Source organism: Bubalus kerabau, chromosome 23, assembly GCF_029407905.1.
Source record: "Bubalus kerabau isolate K-KA32 ecotype Philippines breed swamp buffalo chromosome 23, PCC_UOA_SB_1v2, whole genome shotgun sequence".
Lineage (NCBI taxonomy): Eukaryota > Metazoa > Chordata > Mammalia > Artiodactyla > Bovidae > Bubalus > Bubalus kerabau.
The window spans coordinates 23026938-23049216 of record NC_073646.1 but is presented as its reverse complement, the minus strand read 5'-3'; the positions used below and the strand labels follow the sequence as shown (position 1 = coordinate 23049216).

The 22279-nt window shown below is 41.8% G+C and overlaps 1 long non-coding RNA gene across 2 annotated transcripts; it reads left to right on the top strand.

Moving 5' to 3' along the window:
• Nucleotides 1-3360: 3360 nt before the first annotated feature.
• LOC129637211 (uncharacterized) lies at nt 3361-7970 on the top strand. 2 transcript variants are annotated; one of them, XR_008707379.1, is made up of 3 exons: nt 3361-3375; nt 3952-4154; nt 5779-7970. It is a non-coding gene; the product is annotated as an uncharacterized LOC129637211 (long non-coding RNA). The 2 variants fall into 2 exon arrangements; XR_008707378.1 differs by lacking the exon at nt 3361-3375 and adding an exon at nt 3715-3730.
• Nucleotides 7971-22279: the final 14309 nt, after the last annotated feature.

The window sequence follows — 22279 nt, the reverse complement described above, 5'->3', positions numbered from 1 at the left end:
GTGAATTGAAATTCGAGTTGCTGGGGTGAAGAATAGCAACTTTATTCAGAAAGCCAGCAGACTGAGAAGATGGTAGACTGGTGTCCCAAAGAACCATCTTGCCTAAGTTAGAATTTAGGTTTCTTTTATTCTAAAAGTTGATCTCAGGTGGCCTTGGCTGGCAGCAGCTTGAAGCAGGGCTTTGATTCCTGACCAGAGAATGAGGCCAGGTCACAGCAGAGAGACCACTGAATCCTAGCCACTAGACATGGTCAGTGACAAGGCCCCTGCTCTTCAGCTTTGCAAAAAAAGAATTTCCACGATGACAGAAAGTAGAGAAATAAGTAAAGTGTTTATTAGGAGGAAAAAAGAGTACAGTAGCGTGGACAGACACATGGGCATACTCAGAGAGGTAGAGTCATGCTTTCATGGCAGTTTAAATCACGCATATAGGGCATTTCTTCCTGGTTTCCTTTGGCCAATCGTTTTGATTTGCCTGGTTCAGAGTCCGTATTTGGTATATCTCAGGATGCTCCCATGCATGTAGCACACACCTCTTAGCCAAGATGAATTCTACTGAAGAGGCCTATGGGAAGTTAGCATCACTTAGCATCACTCTCCCTTTTTACTTCCAAGGAGTCTTCCTCTGCATGTGTAGTTGGGGAGGTTTCCTAACTTTGAGAATGAGAAATATGTGGTCTTTTATTTTCTATCTGGGCAGGACCCTACCTCCTCCTTGATTGTCCTGCTCTTCTCCTCTTGGAGTATCTACTGTGTTGGGGTGGGTGAGGGAGGGGGGTGGGGGGGCGGGGAGGAGCATCTAACTCCTGCCTCAAAAGGGGAGGGAGTAAAGTCAAGCTTTTCCTGGTTCCAACCAGCCTTCAGAGGGAATGTGTTAATTTCCTCCTTCCTGCAGTCATTCACAGGTGAACCTTGCCAGGATATTTCCTGTGAGGTAAATAAAGGTATTTTAGCTTAATGCTCATTGTCTGGGATGCAGGGTTCCCAGAGTTGGGCTATTGTGTATAATTTAAGCTTATGGGCAACAAGTTAGTGATTACCTTGTAATAGAATACAAAGGTTGTTCCCTATTACACAATCGTAACTGCATGAGGTTGTTGGTGAAAAATTAATCAAACTAAGAAAGAAATGGGAAATCTTATTCAAGTCAAACTGAGGATTATAACCTAGGAAGAGCCTCTCAGGAAGTTTTATTCTCCCTGTTAGAAGTCAAAGCACAGTTATATAAGTTTTTTGAGACAGAAGGCTGTGTGTTAAATGACATATTATTGGCAGTTTACACAATCTAAGCATCATGTGACTCCTTACAAGATTGGGAAGGCATGCTATCTTTTAAGGAGTTGTCTTGTTGGTGCTGGAAGAATGCTGCTCTTTATGGTTGAGCAGGTATTTCTGTTGATGGCAAGTTTTGATCGATGTGTAATGCAGGCGCACAGTGCCCAGTAGGGCAGTAGAGAGGAAATCAAAGGGCAGAGAACATTTTTTATGTTCAAATTTTTCTTGTCTTGCTATAAAATAGGAATTTTATTTCACAAGGTGATGGATGTGTTCATTAACCTTATTGAGGCAATCATTTTGCAACATATATATGCATATATAAATATATATAAACATTATGTAAGCCTTTAGTTCAGTTCAGTTCAGTCGCTCAGTCGTGTCCGACTCTTTGCAACTCCATGAATCACAGCACGCCAGGCCTCCCTGACCATCACCAACTCCCGGAGTTCACCCAAATTCATATGCATCAAGTCGGTGATGCCATCCAGCCATCTCATCCTCTGTCATCCCCTTCTCCTCATGCCCCCAATCCCTCCCAGCATCAGAGTCTTTTCCAATGAGTCAACTCTTTGCATGAAGTAGCCAAAGTATTGGAGTTTCAGACTCAGCATCAGTTCTTCCAATGAACACCCAGGACTGATCTCCTTTAGGATGGACTGGTTGGATCTCCTTGCAGTCCAAGGGACTCTCAAGAGTCTTCTCCAACACCACAGTTCAAAAGCATCAACTCTTTGGTGCTCAGCTTTCTTTACAGTCCAACTCTCACATCTATACATGACTACTGGAAAAGCCATAGCCTTGACTAGATGGACCTTTGTTGGCAAAGTAATGTCTTTCTTTTGAATATGCTATCTAGGTTGGTCATAACTTTCCTTCCAAGGAGTAAGCGTCTTTTAATTTCATGGCTGCAATCACCATCTGCAGTGATTTTGGAGCCCCCCCCAAAATAAAGTCTGACACTGTTTCCACTGTTTCCCCATCTATTTCCCATGAAGTGATGGGACCAGATGCCATGATCTTCGTTTTCTGAATGTTGAGCTTTAAGCCAACTTTTTCATTCTCCTCTTTCACTTTCATCAAGAGGCTTTTTAGTTCCTCTTCACTTTCTGCTATAAGGGTGTAAGCCTTAAACTTATACAATGTTCTATGCTGGTTATATCCTAATAAAGCTAGAAAAATAATCCCCATGGGACTCTTAAAATATCCCCTTGTCTTGGTCCTACTCAAAAATTCAACTGAATCAGACTCTCAGGGAAAGTGGGTACTGGCTTAGGTATTTTGTATTTTATGTAAATTTGCTTATTTTATAAAAAATTCTGTTGAGTTATGGTATATCACAAGGCTTCCCCTGGTAGCTCAGATGGTAAAGAATCTGCCCAAAATGCACCCAGGTTCCATTCTTGGGTCAGGAAGATCCATCTCCTGGAAAATGGAATGGCAACCCACTCTAGTATTCTTTTTTGTTTGTTTGTTTCTTTCTTTCTTTTTATTTTTTTAAATTTTATTTTATTTTTAAACCACTCTAGTATTCTTGCCTGGAAAATTTCATGGACAGAGAGGAGCCTGGTGGGCTATAGTCCATGGGATTGCAAAGAATCAGACATGACTGAGTGACTAACATATATACATATAGAATATTACAGTAGAATTTACAAATCTTGTTTTCAGCCCAATGAATTTTTACATAAATATATACCCATGTATTATACTAACACCTCGATGAAGCCGTAGAACTTTCCGGCTACTGCTGAAAACTCCATCATGCTTCTTCCAGGCAGTAACTCCTCCCACCACCCCAGGATGTCTGTGTGTGCGCTCAGTTGTAGGATTCTCCAGGCAAGAATACTGGAGTGGTTTGCCATGTCCTACTCCAAGGGATCTTCCTGACCAAGGGGTTGAACCAGCATCTCTTGCGCCTCCTGCGTTGGCTGGCAGATTCTTTACCACTGAGCCACCTGGAAAGCTCCCTGTCCTAGGATAGGGCACTACTATCCTGACTTCTAACACCTGAGGTCCATTCTGCCTGTTCTTGAACTTCATAGAAATGGGGCCATGTAGCATGCAGTCTTTTGGAGCTTAGCTTCTTTCCCTTAACAGGTCTGTGAGATTCATCCATGTTGTGAGGGTCAGCAGTTATTTATTCCATCGAATGACTATGCCACAACATGTACATCCATCCTATTTCCAATAGAAATTTGGTTGTTTTCAATTCTTGGCTAACATAATGAAATATGATGAATTTTATACATATTTTTGGTATACACACCAAAAATTTCCATCAGTGCACTCATTTTTCTTAAGCATATAATTAGGAGTAGAATTGCTGGGACATAGGGCAGGTGTATGTTTAGAATTTATACATAGGGAATAGGGTTTTTTTTTTTTTCTTTTTTTTTAAGCTCTTAAACTGGGCCTAATGCTTAGCCAGGATTAAGAATAACTGTTCTGGAGGGTAAGTAGAAGCATTTTCAGTAAACATGGGTCTTCGTTGTAATAAAACCTAAGACAAAAGAGGGTTTGCTATGCCTTTAACATAATAAGGCCAGGTTTGTTACTTCTCATGGGATAAGGTCAAGGTCAATTCTTAAGAGACAAGTACATTTCTCAGTTAGCCTAAATGGGAGTGGTTTACAAAAGAGAAATTAACCTCACATCTGATTTCAATAACCTTAGGAGATAATAAGCCATTGCCTGAGGTGGAGATACCCACAAGCCTCCTTTCCCTGCACCTCTCATCCGTGGACCAGGACTCTTCCTTCTTACCACTTGGAAAACTAGAAGAAAGTATCAAAGCTTACCTTCTCCACCAGCAGAAAGTGCCAAGGAGACATCTCTTCATATTCAGGAGACGTTTGAGATGGCTCATTTTGTAACATGTGAGACCAGCCTGGATCTCATGGGGTTTTATTATTATGAGGGGCTGGGAGAGGGGTAGCTTGGCTTGAGGAAGGGGCATGTGAAAAATACTATATAATGTTATAGTTAAAACCTAATGTAATTGTAACTAATATAATTAATGTATAATGATTGTTATTGTTCATTTGCTAAGTCATGTCCAATTCTTTGCAACCCCATGGACGGCATCATGCCAGGCTTCTCTGTGCTTCACTGTCTCCCAGAGTATGCTCAAACTCATGCCCATTGAGTCAGTGATGTTATTCAACCATCTTATTTTCTGTCGCACTCTTCTTTTGCTTTCAATCTTTCCCAGCATTAGCGTCTTTTCCAGTGAGTTGGCTCTTTGCATCAGGTCACCAAAGTGTTGGAGCCACAGCTTCAGCCTCAGTCCTTCCAATGAATATTCAGGACTGATTTCCTCTAGGATTGACTGGTTTGATCTTCTTGCCGTCCAAGGGACTCTCAAGAGTCTTCTCCAACACCACAGTTCAAAAACATCAATTCTTTGGTGCTCAGCCTTCTTTATTGTCCAACTCTCACATTTGTACAAGACTACTGGAAAAACCATAGCTTTGACTATGTGGACCTTTGTCAGCAAAATGATGTCTCTGCTTTTTAATATGCTGTCTAGTTTGGTCATAGCTTTTCTTCCAAGGAGCAAGTGTCTTTTAATTTCATGGCTGCTGTCACCATCCACCGTGATTTTGAAGCCCAAGAAAATAAAGTGTGTCACTGTTTCTACATTCTTCCCATCTGTTTGCCATGAAGTGACGGGACTGGATGCCATGATCTTAGTTTTTTGAATGTTGAGTTTTAAGTCAGCCTTTCACTCCTCTTTCACCCTCATCAAGAGGCTCTTTAGTTCTTCACTTTCTGCCATAAGGGCAATGCATCTACATATCTGAGGTTATTGATATTTCTCCCAGCAATCTTGATTCCAGCTTGTGCTTCATCTAGCCCAGCATTTCACATGATGTACTCTGCATAGAAGTTAAAAAAGCAAGGTGGCAATATACAGCCTTGACCCAATTTTGAACCAGTCTGTTGTACCATGTCCGGTTCTAACTATTGCTTCTTGGTCTGCATACAGGTTTTTCAGAAGACAGGTAAAGTGGTCTGGTATTCCCATGTGTTTAAGAATTTTCCACAGGTTGTTGTGATCCACACAGTTGAAGGCTTTAGAGTAATAATACATAATATAATAATAAAATAAAGGGAGTATTCATGGACAAAGGAGAGGAATACTTTCTGGAGATTTAAGCATTTGTGTTTGGACTTAAAAAAAAATTACATCTGTTGCCCTCTCCCAGTCTGGTTTCTGTATTAGTTGTTTATCTCCTGTTGGCAAATGAAACAATTTCCATACTATTAGAAGGGCAGAGAGGATGGATTCTGTGAGGGAAAGTCCCTGCCAGGCAACTGAAATCTTTTCTTTTTAGTTTTATTTATTTATTCATTTTGGCTGCAGTCCATGGGGTCGCAAGGAGTTGGACACGACTGGGGGACTGAACTACTACTGGGCTTTGTCTAGTTGGAGCAGGTGGGGACTACTCTTTGTTGCAATGCTTGGTTTTCTTACTGCGGTGGCTTCTCTTGTTGCAGAGGATGGGCTCTAAGGAACCGGCTCAGCAGTTGTGGTGCATGGGCTTAGTGCTCCATGGCACGTGAGGTCTTCCTGGACCAGGGATCAAACTCAAGTCCAATGCATTGACAGGTGGATTTTTTAACCACTGGATCACCCCGGAAGCCCTAACTGAAATCCTAACACACCATGACTGTCTCTGATGAGAACCCAGCTTTGATGCATGCAGCATATGGGGCCATGCCAGAAATTAAGGTCATTTTCTCTGCCCTAACATGCCCTAGAAGGTCATGCTATCTCTCATGAGTCTTTGTGTTGTGATGCTCTGGGCCCCTCTGGGGGAAATCAAGCTCTATTCTGTGGGAAGTGGAAGGACTCACAATCTTTAAGGAGAAGCTTCCAGGTGACTGCGGGATCTCCTAGGAACAATCCAAGTACCTTTAAAGGGTGAATCACCCCATCTTCCTGGAAAAGTGAAAGAAGAGCTCTCATGGGCTCAAAGGAGGAAAACAACTCTTGGGTAAATCCCTGGGATGGATAAAAGCAGAACTTCTCAGGTGCTTGGTTCCTTGGGATGGTTGGTGGGTCTCTAACTGGAAGCACTCCCTTGAAGCTGTCACTGCTTGAAGGGCTGCCTTGACTTTGCATTGTGACAACTGAGGTCACAATGAATTCTACACTGAATGGATAGCAATGTGGGCTTTCAAGGAGGCGTGTCAACAATGGATGGGTGGTACACCAAGACGTGGACGTTTTCTGTCCCCTAAATTTCTCCTATTTTCCTCCCCACTCTGAAGACTGGTAATGTCATCAAGTATCCTTTTATTTAAATTTGCTATCCGTCCATTAGGGAACCATTGACTAAAATGACCTGCTCTGGCCATGCAGGATAATAACCGTTTGCCTGAATTATCTCACAACAGGAGGTTCTGATAAAGAATATGCAACTGACAAGCTACTGTCAGCCAGAAGAATTTGGGAGGGGCCAAAAGGAGGGAGGGAGATGCCAAGATATAATATGTCCTGTCAAACTCCCAGAAACTCTCATGCTGGAAAACATCTTGACTACACACATCTTGAGATACACATACTGTTAGGACAGACCTTGAATCAGATCAAATACAGGCACAGGTAGTTCTGAAACTTGGCCTACCCTCGTGCTGAACTGAATCTCAAAGACAGAGCTTTGGGCACAGTAGTTTTATTGCTTTGCCAGGAAAGGGGAACACAGAGGGCCAATGCCCTCAGAACTGTGTGTTCCAACCTGGGGGAGGTTGGGTGAGGAGTTTTATAGCAATGGTCCAAAGGGCAGGGTTGTTGATAAGGACCAGGGTGTGTCCAGGGCCTGCATTCCTTTAATCTGGCCTCAGGTGGTATCTCCTAATGAGCTTCTCCTGATGAGGTTCTCAGGGTTATCAAACTGTGGTTCTCTGGAATGAAGAATGTTTCATAAGTAGTTAACATCTTCCGTTTGTGGTGGGTTTTAGTTCTGCAGAAGAGCTCAAAGATTGTTCTGTGTATTCCTTGAGGCAGAACCAGGACACTGTCCCCGAGCTGCACTATTATTTCTTGACCGCTCTTCCCTTGTCATGCATCTCCTCCTTCCTTGATTAGCAATGATTTGAACCTTCCCTTTGGAACTCAGTGAAGGTCATGGGGGCTGAAACCTGTTTCCTACAAACAAAAAGTGGGGGGCAAAGAAAGGCTTCCATGCCCAGAGCCCCACAGTGTCCTGCTCAGTTTCATGCAAGATGACTGGCCAGAGAAAACCTGAAGGATGAACTCCACCACCATAAACTCTGAGACTACAAGCCACGTGGCAGAGAAGTTCTCTTGGGTTCCTTTACCATACTGCCCTCTGCCTGAGCACCCCATCCCAATAAATTCCCTTACTTTGTCAGCATGTATGTCTCCTTGGACAATTCATTTCTGAGTGTTAGACAGGAACCCAATCTCGGGCCCTGGAAGGGGTCCCCCTTCTGATAATACCTCTACTGTCTTCTTGCTCTCTTTTGCTCATGGGAAGGATGAACTTGAATCTCCATTTCTCCTGGTTTTGTTGCAGAGAAGGAGCTAATTCTGACTCCATGTTGGAAACTGTTTCTTTGACTTGCTTTTCATTACTTTTGTTATTATAATCACACATAATAGCCTGCCTCAGAGGACCCTGCCTATCTGCCTGACTGTAAACTAAACTACCTTTTTTCAGCTCATAGAGACATAATCTGACCCTGCCACTTGTGAATAGCTACAACAAAAGGAAGACATTAACACACCCCTTTCAAAATCTGGCTGTTCCCAGAGATGTTTTGGAAGGCTGAAGACCCTTTCACTTTACTCCCCCATCACCTCTTCCTCTCTTTCATTTATTTCCCCACTGCCTGACCCTCTCTATTCTGCCTTTTGATTTTAGCTTCTCATTGCTTCTCTCCCTGACCTGGCATCCAGACTCTGATGAGATGGTTACTCTGAGACATTAGTCTGCCATCTTCTTGATCAGCCGGCTTTCTGAATAAAGTTATACTCCTTGCCTCAACACTTTGTCTCTCAGATTCATTGTGAGGTGAGCAGAGCAAGCTTGGACTTGGTCACAGTTTCTCCATGTGGAGAGAAAGAAGAATCCGGGTTCCATGAAGAAGGGGTGAAAGGTAAAGGGGATATTTTCCAATTCTGCTTACCTTTGAAGCAGAGCAGGACGCTGTGGGGTTCTTCTGGGTACAGATCCTTTCAGTGTTTCCCCATTTCTGTTTGTAGGAAATAAACTTCATTCAGCCTCCTTGAACTTCCCTGAGTTCCAAAGGGCATATTTAAACAGTTGCTTACCAGGGAAGGGAGGGAATGCAGAAACTTATGAGGAAGAGTCAAGAAGCAATAGTGCAATACAATATTGTAAAGTAATTAGCCTCTAATTAAAACAAATAAATTTAATTTAAAAAAATAAAATAAAAAGAGAGAGAAAAAAAAGAAGCAATAGGGCAGGGGCTTCCCTGGCAGTTCACTGGTTGACTCTACACTTCCACTGCCCGGGTTCCCCTGGTCAGGGAACTAAAATCCCGCAGGTCATGAAGTGTGGCCAAAGGGAAAAGAAACAACATTTCAGGGCCCTGGTTCCTCCTCACGGAATATGCACAGCAAAATACCTTTTAGTTCTTCTGCTGGAACTAAGGCCCCCACCAAGGTGGAGGATGGTGACTTCAGGCTGAGCACGAGATTCCTGGAGCACTGCCCTGTTACCTCACCACCAACCAATCAGAAGAAAGCCAGCACACAGTAGAAGATATGAAGACTTTGACCTGCTCCCCAAATGATTCTCCCTTTAAAAGCTTGTGTGTGTTGCCTTAGTCACTCAGCCATATCTGACCCTTTGCGACCCCCATGGACTGTAGCCCACCAGGCTCCTCTGTCCATGGAATTCTCCAGGCAAGCATACTGGAGTGGGTTTTCATCCCCTTCTCCAGGGTATCTTTCTGACCTAGGAGTCAAACCTGGGTCTCCAGCACTGAGGGCAAATTCTTTATCATCTGAGACACCTGGGAAGACTTCATGGTTGAGCAGAATCTTCGGAATTGGTTTTTGGACACAAGTCAGCCTTCTCCCCAGGTTGCTAGCCTCCTGAAAAAAAAAAGTAGCTTTTCCTTTCCAATCGACTCTCAATATTTGAATTTGGCCTTTGAATGGCACTCAGAGTTTGCTAACACTTTGCTTTCTTCTCCTAAAGTAACTGAAATCAGACACTACTTGCTTCCCAGAGAATGGACTTCCTATTGAAGACCATCCCCAATTTAGTAGCCCTCAAAAGACCACATAGAGGAAATGTTAAAAAAGGAAGAGCAGTATGGGCTCATGCCAGTTTTGAGTTATTTGGTAGAAATTAAAGATTTATGACTGTACTGACTCCTGCCCAATGTTGTGAAATATTTAAAATCTAATACAGTGAATACTAACATCATTACTGAGGAATATGAAAGTGTTAATGTTTCAGAGCCCTGATGCTACCCAGGCCTAATATTAATCATGAGGAAGCTTAATATTTGAACAGAACTGGAAAGAACTGGGCTGCTTTAAAAGCCTTCCTTTTGTGTTCAAAGAGGACATTATCTTCTGAGGGATGGAATGGCCTCCATTTGCATAATGTCTTTCCTTTTGTTCCTTCTGTTGTCCCAACTAATTGCTTTTGAATACACGACCTCTGCTATTTCCCCTATCTTTCTTGCCAATAATGATTTGCCATCCTCTTCCCTCTTGATATGTAAAATGTAGGTAAGTGCGATACTTCAAAGCACAAGACTTCTTGTGAGTCCCCTACAGCTGAGATGGCAATATGGACACATTGACCATGGGGTGCCTGAGCATGGATCGAAGTAGGGAGACAGAAGCCAGCTCCCTGGGGCTCCCTGATAAAAGGAAGCAGCTCTTTATGTTATGGGAGAGGGTGGGTTTGAAGAAAAGATGAATAGATTTAGATTGTAGAAGTTTCCCTTCTCAAGAGAGACTTACAGTGGGGATGCCAGTGTAATATAAAATTCATATTTTATGGAAAGATTAGAAAAAAGTAAACTAGAGCATGTCCTCTGCCCTTTGGTCCCCTCTCTCCCCTCACTGTGCATTGTGTGCCTGTATTATGCATCGACCAAACTTCTCCATCAGCAAAAACAGCAGCATTCTCCTAGCACCAAGAACACAACACCTTAAAAGGTAACTAACATTCCTTCTTTATCTTGTAAGGGGTCATGATGATCCACCACCTTGTACCTACAGATCTGGATTGTATAAACTGTCAATAATATGTCATTTAACGTACAGGCCTCTATCTCAAAAAACTTATAAAACTATGCCTTGACTTCTAATGGGTGAAACAGTTCTTGGAGTTTTCTGAGATGCTTTTCCCAGGTTATAATTCTTGGTTTGGCTCAAATAAAATTTTCCATTGCTTTCTTACATGGACCGATTAATTTTGTCAACACCAGCTTGGTTGTGGTTAATAAAACCGGTTATGTTTCTGTGACTCAGCTGTTCACCTTTCTCAAAATTGTCCTGAGACCACAAGGGGCAAAAATACTAGGGCTGGGGATGAAGATGGAGAGGGCTAGTGATGAAATAAAATTCATAATTTATGGCAAGATGGGAAAAATTTTGATAAAGTGTTTCTTTGCCTGTTTGGGCTTCCTCCCTCCCCATTTAGCATTTATTGTATCTTTTGTTTCTTTGTTTTGTTTTTTGACCATGTAGCTTGTGGGATCTTAGTTCCCCAACCAGGGATCGAACCCATGCTCCCTGCAGTGAAAGTACAGAGTCTTAACCACTGGACTACCAGGGAAGTCCCTTGAGTGTGTTTTCTGCATCTGCATGGGGACTTCCCAGGTGGTGCAAGTGGTAAAGAACCCACCTGCCAGTGCAGAAGACATAAGAAATGTGGCTTTGATCCCTGGGTTGAGAAGATCCCCTGGAGAAGGGCATGGCAACCTACTCCAGTATTCTTGCCTGGAGAATCCCATGGACAGAGGAGCCTGGTGGGCTATAGTCCACAGAGTTGCAAAGAGTCAGACATAACTGAAGTGACTTAGCAGGCAAGTGTATCTATATTAATCAGACCCCCTTAGGAGATCTGATTAATCCTACTTAATCTCATCAAGACCATCCCCATGGAAAAGAAATGCAAAAAAGCAAAAAGGCTGTCTGGGGAGGCCTAACAAATAGCTGTGAAAAGAAGAAGCAAAAAGCAAAGGAGAAAAGGAAAGATATAAACATCTGAATGCAGAGTTCCAAAGAATAGCAAGGAGAGATAAGAAAGCCTTCCTCAGTGATCAATGCACAGAAATAGAGGAAAATAACAGAATGGGAAAGACTAGAGATCTCTTCAAGAAAATTAGAGATACCAAGGGGACATTTCATGCAAAGATGGGCTCGATAAAGGACAGAAATGGTATGGACCTAACAGAAGCAGAAGATATTAAGAAGAGGTGGCAAGAATACACAGAAGAACTGTACAAAAAAGATCTTCACAACCCAGATAATCACGATGGTGTGATCACTCACCTAGAGCCAGACATCCTGGAATGGGAAGTCAAGTGGGCCTTAGAAAGCATCACTATGAACAAAGCTAGTGGAGGTGATGGAATTCCAGTTGAGCTCTTTCAAATCCTGAAAGATGATGCTGTGAAAGTGCTGCACTCAATATGTCAGCAAATTTGGAAAACTCAGCAGTGGCCACAGGACTGGAAAAGGTCAGTTTTCATTCCAATCCCAAAGAAAGGCAATGCCAAAGAATGCTCAAACTACCACACAATTGCACTCATCTCACACACTAGTAAAGTAATGCTCAAAATTCTCCAAGCCAGGCTTCAGCAATACGTGAACCATGAACTTCCTGATGTTCAAGCTGGTTTTAAAAAAGGCAGAGGAACCACAGATCAAGTTGCCAACATCCGCTGGATCATGGAAAAAGCAAGCGAGTTCCAGAAAAACATCTATTTCTGCTTTATTGACTATGCCAAAGCCTTTGACTGTGTGGATCACAATAAACTGTGGGAAATTCTGCAAGAGATGGGAATACCAGACCACCTGACCTGCCTCTTGAGAAATCTGTATGCAGGTCAGGAGCAACAGTTAGAACTGGACATGGAACAACAGACTGGTTCCAAATAGGAAAAGGAGTAGGTCAAGGCTGTATATTGTCACCCTGCTTATTTAACTTATATGCAGAGTACATCATGAGAAACGCTGGGCTGGAAGAAACACAAGCTGGAATCAAGATTGCCAGGAGAAATATCAATAACCTCAGATATGCAGATGACACCACCCTTAAATGGCAGAAAGTGAAGAGGAACTCAAAAGCCTCTTGATGAGAGTGAAAAAGGAGAGTGAAAGAGTTGGCTTAAAGCTCAACATTCAGAAAACAAAGATCACGGCATCTGGTCCCACCACTTCATGGGAAATAGATGGGGAAACAGTGGAAACAGTGGCAGACTTTATTTTTTGGGGGGCTCCAAAATCACTGTAGATGGTGACTGCAGCCATGAAATTAAAAGACTCTTACTCCTTGGAAGGAAAGTTATGACCAACCTAGATAGCATATTCAAAAGCAGAGACATTACTTTGCCAACAAAGGTTCGTCTAGTCAAGGCTATGGTTTTTCCTGTGGTCATGTATGGATGTGAGAGTTGGACTGTGAAGAAGGCTGAGCGCCGAAGAATTGATGCTTTTGAACTGTGGTGTTGGAGAAGACTCTTGAGAGTCCCTTGGGCTGCAAGGAGATCCAACCAGTCCATTCTGAAGGAGATCAGCCCTGGGATTTCTTTGGAAGGAGTGATGCTGAAGCTGAAACTCCCGTACTTTGGCCACCTCACGCGAAGAGTTGACTCATTGGAAAAGACTCTGATGCTGGGAGGGATTGGGGGCAGGAGGAGAAGGGGATGACAGAGGATGAGATGGCAGGATGGCATCACTGACTCGATGGACATGAGTCTGGGTGAACTTCGGGAGTTGGTGATGGACAGGGAGGCCTGGCGTGCTGCAATTCATGGGATCGCAAAGAGTCGGACACGACTGAGTGACTGAACTGAACTGAATCTCATCAAGATTCATTACTTCTTAGGAGATAACTTTTCTTAATCTTGTAAGGGGCCATAATGACTCCTGACCCCCACTACTCACTCTGTACTTGTAGATCTGGAGTCTGTAAACTGTCAAAAACACATCATTTAATGTACAGCCCTCCCTCTGTCTCAAAAGATTATGTGGCCATGCTTAAATTCTCCATTTGCCTTGAATAAAATATTCCATTTCTTTCCTAGATTGATTAATTTTTCATCAATAGTAGTATTGGTAATTACCTAACAAGTTCTCAGTTACTAAGCACTGACTATGAGCTGGTCATATGTTAAGTACTACACAAGCATTTGCCTCATTTAGTCCTCACTGCACAAATAGAAGATGGGTTCTCTTGTGATTCCCACTTTGCTGTACAGGGGAGGAGAATACTTTTCCTCTTACACTGTTTAACTGAGTGGATGGGGCCATGCAAACTAAACTAAGAAAAGCTAGTTAACAGAAAAAGAGGCTGTCGGGGAGGAAGACATTTTCTTCTTCCCTTGTAGGTTCTTCTGGCTGGCCTAAGAATTAAACTGACACGAGACAGATTAAGAGGAGAAAATCAAACAAAAGTTTAATAACAAGCATATATGGGAGAGCCCAGGAAAATGGAGTAATTTACTAAAATGACTGAAACCTTCACCTTAAATACCATCTTCAGCTTAAGATAGAAGAAGATGTTAGGGGTAGGCATCTGGGACTTCAAAGGTAAGGTAGGCAACTCACATGGATATGGAAAAGCAAATATTTGGTAAATAAATGTTTGCTGGTCCAGGCAGAGGCAGTGGGACACAGAGGAGTTTTAACAAACAGGCCTTGCTAGGCTCCTCCGGGTCTACACACCTAATGTCTTACTATAGTCTTTGGTGATGTTCCTTTGATATAACATGTCCTCTATCTACATTCTTTAGGCAGCTAAGGAGGAGGTCAAAGTTTCTTGCTGAATCTTCTGTTTCTTAAAAATAACCAACCTAAATAATCAATCATGATCCTCATGCCCCAAAGACAGATTTTGGAGTGGCAAATTTTGTTCCCCTATAAGGTATACAAATTATATATGACATTGATATTTTATTTATTTTTTTTATACAAACAAGGGGATCTCATGGAAGAGGAAGTGAAAGCTCAAAGAAGTGTTTCTGAAATGGGAAGGAAGGGGACAGGACATAACCTTTAAAAGAATGACATAGCCACAAGTTACAACAAAAACTGGTTAGAACTAACCAAGCCCAAGATGGCAGAAGATTCAACTTCCAGTAGACCTTGAGCCTCATTAGACACTCATGTGTCTAATTCCTCATTGTAATACATTAGCCAAATGAGACACCATGACAGTTCTGAGGCTAATCATAAAAGGCCAAAAGTGACTGGTGGCCCAATGCCTGAAAATCCCTACCACTTCCTCAAAACAGTTGGATAACCCTCCCACTCATTAGCCTATGAAATTCCCCAGGACATTAAAACTAATATCCCATATTTTGGGGCCTCTTGCTTTCTAAGATGGCCTATACTCTGTCTGTGGAGTGTATTTCTCCCTAAATAAATCTACTTCTTACCTATCACTTTGTCTCTCACTGAATTCTTTCTGGGAAGAGACTGCAAGAACCTGAGCGTCATTAAATCCTGAGACCAAGTGTGTGGTCTCAGCTAAAAGACCATGGGTTCAAGTCCCAATCTGAATTGCATGGTTTAGTCTGAGAGGTTATATACCATTTTAACAAAGTGCAATACATTTAGTTAGAGAGGTGACAAGAGGAAGGAAAAGGGTTTGGGCTTCTAGGGGCAGTAGATTGTGAGAAGGCAAATATATGGGAGAAATGATGCACGATAAGGGTTATTTCAATTCAATTTCTTTGTGCAAATTCAAGCTGGTGCCATCGCCAGTGTGACAAGAGTTGTTTCTTCTTTTTGGAACAGGATTGAGGAGGGGGCACACCTTCACGGAGGGAAATTTATGCCTTGCCTTGAGGCAGTAAAGAGGAGGATAAAGAGCTTTCTCTGCATTTGCTGTTTCTTGCTTGCCTTCAGCTCAAAATAATCCTCTGCCGAAGTGGCATATTTCAAGATGGTATATCCTGATCCCCTCCAGCAGCTGAGTTAAACTGAAGCGCAGAAAGTCACGTACCTAAAGTCACAGAGCACAGACTTGAACTTGATAGTGAAGGTGGGGTCGGGGCAGCAGATGGAGCTTCCCAAGGCACAGCGGTCATGGTCATTGTTGAGGAGGGGCAAATTTACCTCCTTCCCCTCTTGAGTTCTTGCAGCTGGACTCATAATAAAATGGACACAAGACAGATTAACTGGAGAAAAAGAGACAAATTTTAATTTGTATGGACAGAGGTCTTATAGAAATGGAATCTAAGGCTGAATGGATACAAAAACAAGACCCCTACATATGTTGTCTACAAGAGACCCACCTCAAAACAGGGGACACATACAGACTGAAAGTGAAGGGCTGGAAAAAGATTTTCCATGCAAATAGGGACCAAAAGAAAGCAGGAGTAGCAATACTCATATCAGATAAAATAGACTTTAAAACAAAGACTGTGAAAAGAGACAAAGATGGTCACTACATAATGATCAAAGGATCAATCCAAGAAGAAGATATAACAATTATAAATATATATGCACTCAACACGGGAGCACCGCAGTATGTAAGACAAATGCTAACAAGTATGAAAGGAGAAATTAACAATAACACAATAATAGTGGGAGACTTTAATACCCCACTCACACCTATGGATAGATCAACTAAACAGAAAATTAACAAGGAAACACAAACTTTAAACGATACAATAGACCAGTTAGACCTAATTGATATCTATAGGACATTTCATCCCAAATCAATGAATTTCACCTTCTTCTCAAGTGCACATGGAACCTTCTCCAGGATAGATCACATCCTGGGCCATAAAGCTAGCCTTGGTAAATTCAAAAAAATAGAAATCATTCCAAGCATCTTTTCTGATCACAATGCAGTAAGATTAGATCTCAATTACAGGAGAAAAACTATTAAAAAATCCAACATATGGAGGCTGAACAACACGCTGCTGAATAACCAACAAATCACAGAAGAAATCAAAAAAGAAATCAAAATTTGCATAGAAACGAATGAAAATGAAAACACAACAACCCAAAACCTGTGGGACACGGTAAAAGCAGTCCTAAGGGGAAAGTTCATAGCAATACAGGCACACCTCAAGAAACAAGAAAAAAGTCAAATAAATAACCTAACTCTACACCTAAAGCAACTAGAAAAGGAAGAAATGAAGAACCCCAGGGTTAGTAGAAGGAAAGAAATCTTAAAAATTAGAGCAGAAATAAATGCAAAAGAAACAAAAGAGACCATAGCAAAAATCAACAAAACCAAAAGCTGGTTCTTTGAAAGGATAAATAAAATTGACAAACCATTAGCCAGACTCATCAAGAAACAAAGGGAGAAAAATCAAATCAATAAAATTAGAAATGAAAATGGAGAGATCACAACAGAAAAGACAGAAATACAAAGGATCATAAGAGACTACTATCAACAATTATATGCCAATAAAATGGACAATGAGGAAGAAATGGACAAATTCTTAGAAAAGTACAACTTTCCAAAAATCGATCAGGAAGAAATAGAAAATCTTAACAGACCCATCACAAGCACGGAAATTGAAACTGTAATAAAAAATCTTCCCGCAAACAAAAGCCCAGGTCCAGACGGCTTCACAGCTGAATTCTACCAAAAATTTAGAGAAGAGCTAACACCTATCCTGCTCAAACTCTTCCAGAAAATTGCAGAGGATGGTAAACTTCCAAACTCATTCTATGAGGCCACCATCACCCTAATACCAAAACCTGACAAAGATCCCGCAAAAAAAGAAAACTACAGGCCAATATCACTGATGAACATAGATGCAAAAATCCTTAACAAAATTCTAGCAATCAGAATCCAACAACACATTAAAAAGATCATACACCATGACCAAGTGGGCTTTATCCCAGGGATGCAAGGATTCTTCAATATCTGCAAATCAATCAATGTAATACACCACATTAACAAATTGAAAAATAAAAACCATATGATTATCTCAATAGATGCAGAGAAAGCCTTTGACAAAATTCAACATCCATTTATGATAAAAACTCTCCAGAAAGCAGGAATAGAAGGAACATACCTCAACATAATAAAAGCTATATATGACAAACCCACAGCAAACATTATCCTCAATGGTGAAAAATTGAAAGCATTTCCTCTAAAGTCAGGAACAAGACAAGGGTGCCCACTTTCACCATTACTATTCAACATAGTTTTGGAAGTTTTGGCCACAGCAATCAGAACAGAAAAAGAAATAAAAGGAATCCAAATTGGAAAAGAAGAAGTAAAGCTCTCACTGTTTGCAGATGACATGATCCTCTACATAGAAAACCCTAAAGACTCCACCAGAAAATTACTAGAACTAATCAATGACTATAGTAAAGTTGCAGGATATAAAATCAACACACAGAAATCCCTTGCATTCCTATACACTAATAATGAGAAAACAGAAAGGGAAATTAAGGAAACAATTCCATTCACCATTGCAACGGAAAGAATAAAATACTTAGGAATATATCTACCTAAAGAATCTAAAGACCTATATATAGAAAACTATAAAACACTGGTGAAAGAAATCAAAGAGGACACTAACAGATGGAGAAATATACCATGTTCATGGATTGGAAGAATCAATATAGTGAAAGTGAGTATACTACCCAAAGCAATCTATAGATTCAATGCAATCCCTATCAAGCTACCAACAGCATTCTTCACAGAGCTAGAACAAATAATTTCACAATTTGTATGGAAAAACAAAAAACCTCGAATAGCCAAAGCGATCTTGAGAAAGAAGAATGGAACTGGAGGAATCAACCTACCTGACTTCAGGCTCTACTACAAAGCCACAGTTATCAAGACAGTATGGTACTGGCACAAAGACAGAAATATAGATCAATGGAACAAAATAGAAAGCCCAGAGATAAATCCACGCACATATGGACACCTTATCTTTGACAAAGGAGGCAAGAATATACAATGGATTAAAGACAATCTCTTTAACAAGTGGTGCTGGGAACTCTGGTCAACCACTTGTAAAAGAATGAAACTAGAACACTTTCTAACACCATACACAAAAATAAACTCAAAATGGATTAAAGATCTAAACGTAAGACCAGAAACTATAAAACTCCTAGAGGAGAACATAGGCAAAACACTCTCTGACATACATCACAGCAGGATCCTCTATGACCCACCTCCAAGAATATTGGAAATAAAAGCAAAAATAAACAAATGGGACCTAATTAACCTTAAAAGCTTCTGCACATCAAAGGAAACTATTAGCAAGGTGAAAAGACAGCCTTCAGAATGGGAGAAGATAATAGCAAACGAAGCAACTGACAAACAACTAATCTCGAGAATATACAAGCAACTCCTACAGCTCAACTCCAGAAAAATAAATGACCCAATTGAAAAATGGGCCAAAGAACTAAATAGACATTTCTCCAAAGAAGACATACAGATGGCTAACAAACACATGAAAAGATGCTCAACATCACTCATTATCAGAGAAATGCAAATCAAAACCACTATGAGGTACCATTTCACACCAGTCAGAATGGCTGCAATCCAAAAGTCTACAAGTAATAAATGCTGGAGAGGGTGTGGAGAAAAGGGAACCCTCTTACACTGTTGGTGGGAATGCAAACTAGTACAGCCACTATGGAGAACAGTGTGGAGATTCCTTAAAAAACTGGAAATAGACCTGCCTTCTGATCCAGCAATCCCACTGCTGGGCATACACACTGAGGAAACCAGAAGGGAAAGAGACACGAGTACCCCAATGTCCATCGCAGCACTGTTTATAATAGCCAGGACATGGAAGCAACCTAGATGTCCATCAGCAGATGAATGGATAAGAAAGCTGTGGTACATATACACAATGGAGTATTACTCAGCCATTAAAAAGAATACATTTGAATTAGTTCTAATGAGGTGGATGAAACTGGAGCCTATTATACAGAGTGAAGTAAGCCAGAAAGAAAAACACCAATACAGTATACTAACGCATATATATGGAATTTAGAAAGATGGTAACAATAACCCTGTGTATGAGACAGCAAAAGAGACACTGATGTATAGAACAGTCTTATGGACTCTGTGGGAGAGGGAGACGGTGGGAAGATTTGGGGGAATGGCATTGAAACATGTAAAATATCATGTATGAAATGAGTTGCCAGTCCAGGTTCGATGCACGATACTGGATGCTTGGGGCTGGTGCACTGGGACGACCCAGAGGGATGGAATGGGGAGGGAGGAGGGAGGAGGGTTCAGGATGGGGAACACTTGTATACCTGTGGCAGATTCATTTTGATATTTGGCAAAACTAATACAGTTATGTAAAGTTTAAAAATAAAATAAAATTTAAACACACATAAAAAAAAAAGATGATGCTGTGAAAGTGCTGCACTCAATATGCCAGCAAATTTGGAAAACTCAGCAGTGGCCACAGGACTGGAAAAGGTCAGTTTTCATTCCAATCCCAAAGAAAGGCAATGCCAAAGAATGCTCAAACTACCACACAATCGCACTCACCTCACACGCTAGTAAAGTAATGCTCAAAATTCTCCAAGCCAGGCTTTAGCAATACGTGAACTGTGAACTTCCAGATGTTCAAGCTGGTTTTAGAAAAGGCAGAGGAACCAGAGATCAAATTGCCAACATCTGCTGGATCATGGAAAAAGCAAGAGAGTTCCAGAAAAACATCTATTTCTGCTTTATTGACTATGCCAAAGCCTTTGACTGTGTGGATCACAATAAACTGTGGGAAATTCTGCAAGAGATGGGAATACCAGACCACCTGATCTGCCTCTTGAGAAATCTGTATGCAGGTCAGGAAGCAACAGTTAGAACTGGACATGGAACAAAAGACTGGTTCCAAATAGGAAAAGGAGTTCGTCAAGGCTGTATATTGTCACCCTGTTTATTTAACTTATATGCAGAGTACATCATGAGAAATGCTGGGCTGGAAGAAACACAAGCTGGAATCAAGATTGCCGGGAGAAATACCAATAACCTCAGATATGCAGATGACACCACCCTTATGGCAGAAAGTGAAGAAGAACTAAAGAGCCTCTTGATGAAAGTGAAAGTGGAGAGTGAAAAAGTTGGCTTAAAGCTCAACATTCAGAAAACGAAGATCATGGCATCTGGTCCCATCACTTCATGGGAAATAGATGGGGAAACAGTGGAAACAGTGTCAGACTTTATTTTTCTGGGCTCCAAAATCACTACAGATGGTGACTGCAGCCATGAAATTAAAAGACGCTTACTCCTTGGAAGGAAAGTTATGACCAACCTAGATAGCATATTCAAAAGCAGAGACAGTACTTTGCCAACAAAGGTTCATCTAGACAAGGCTATGGTTTTTCCTGTGGTCATGTATGGATGTGAGAGTTGGACTGTGAAGAAGGCTGAGCGCTGAAGAATTGATGCTTTTGAACTGTGGTGTTGGAGAAGACGCTTGAGAGTCCCTTCGACTGCAAAGAGTCCAACCAGTCCATTCTGAAGGAGATCAGCCCTGGGATTTCTTTGGAAGGAATGATGCTAAAGCTGAAACTCAAGTACTTTGGCCACCTCATGCTAAGAGTTGACTCACTGGAAAAGACTCTGATGCTGGGAGGGATTGGGGGCATGAGGAGAAGGGGATGACAGAGGATGAGATGGCTGGATGGCATCACTGACTCAATGCACGTGGGTCTCAGTGAACTCTGGGAGTTGGTGATGGACAGGGAGGCCTGGCGTGCTGCGATTCATGGGGTCGCAAGGAGTCAGACACGACTGAGTGACTGATCTGATGGCAGAAAGTGAAGAGGAACTAAAAATCCTCTTGATGAAAGTGAAAGAGGAGAGTGAAAAAGTTGGTTTAAAGCTCACCATTCAGAAAACTAACATCATGGCATCTGGTCCCATCACTTCATGGCAAATATATGGGGAAACAGTGGAAAGAGTGACAGACTTTATTTTAGGGGACTCCAAAATCACTGTAGATGGTGATTGCAGCCATGAAATTAAAAGATGCTTACTCACTGGAAGGATAGTTATGACCAACCTGCTGCTGCTGCTAAGTCACTTCAGTCGTGTCCAACTCTGTGCGATCCCATAGACATCAGCCCACCAGGCTCCCCCATCCCTGGGATTCTCCAGGCAAGAACACTGGAGTGGGTTGCCATTTCCTTCTCCAATGCATGAAAGTGAAAAAGTGAAAGTGAAGTCGCTCAGTCGTGTCCGACTCTTAGCGACCCCATGGACTGCAGCCCACCAGGCTCCTCTGTCCATGGGATTTTCCAGGCAAGAGTACTGGAGTGGGGTGCCATTGCCTTCTCCAATGACCAACCTAGATAGCATATTCAAAAGCAGAGACATTACTTTGCCAAAAAAGGTCCGTCTAGTCAAGGCTATGGTTTTTCCAGTGGTCATGTATGGATGTGAGAGTTGGACTGTGAAGAAGGCTGAGTGCCGAAGAATTGATGCTTTTGAACTGTGGTGTTGGAGAAGACTCTTGAGAGTCCCTTCGACTGCAAAGAGTCCAACCAGTCCATTCTGAAGGAGATCAGCCCTGGGATTTCTTTGGAAGGAATGATGCTAAAGCTGAAACTCCAATACTTTGGCCACCTCATGCGAAGAGTTGACTCATTGGAAAAAACCCTGATACTGGGAGAGATTGGGGGCAGGAGGAGAAGGGGATGACAGAGGATGAGATGGCTGGATGGCATCACTGACTTCATGGACATGAGTTTGGGTGAGCTCCAGGAGCTGGTGATGGATAGGGAGGCCTGCCGTGCTGCAATTCATGGGGTCGCAAGGAGTCGGACATGACTGAGCAACTGATCTGAATTGAACTGAATATGGAA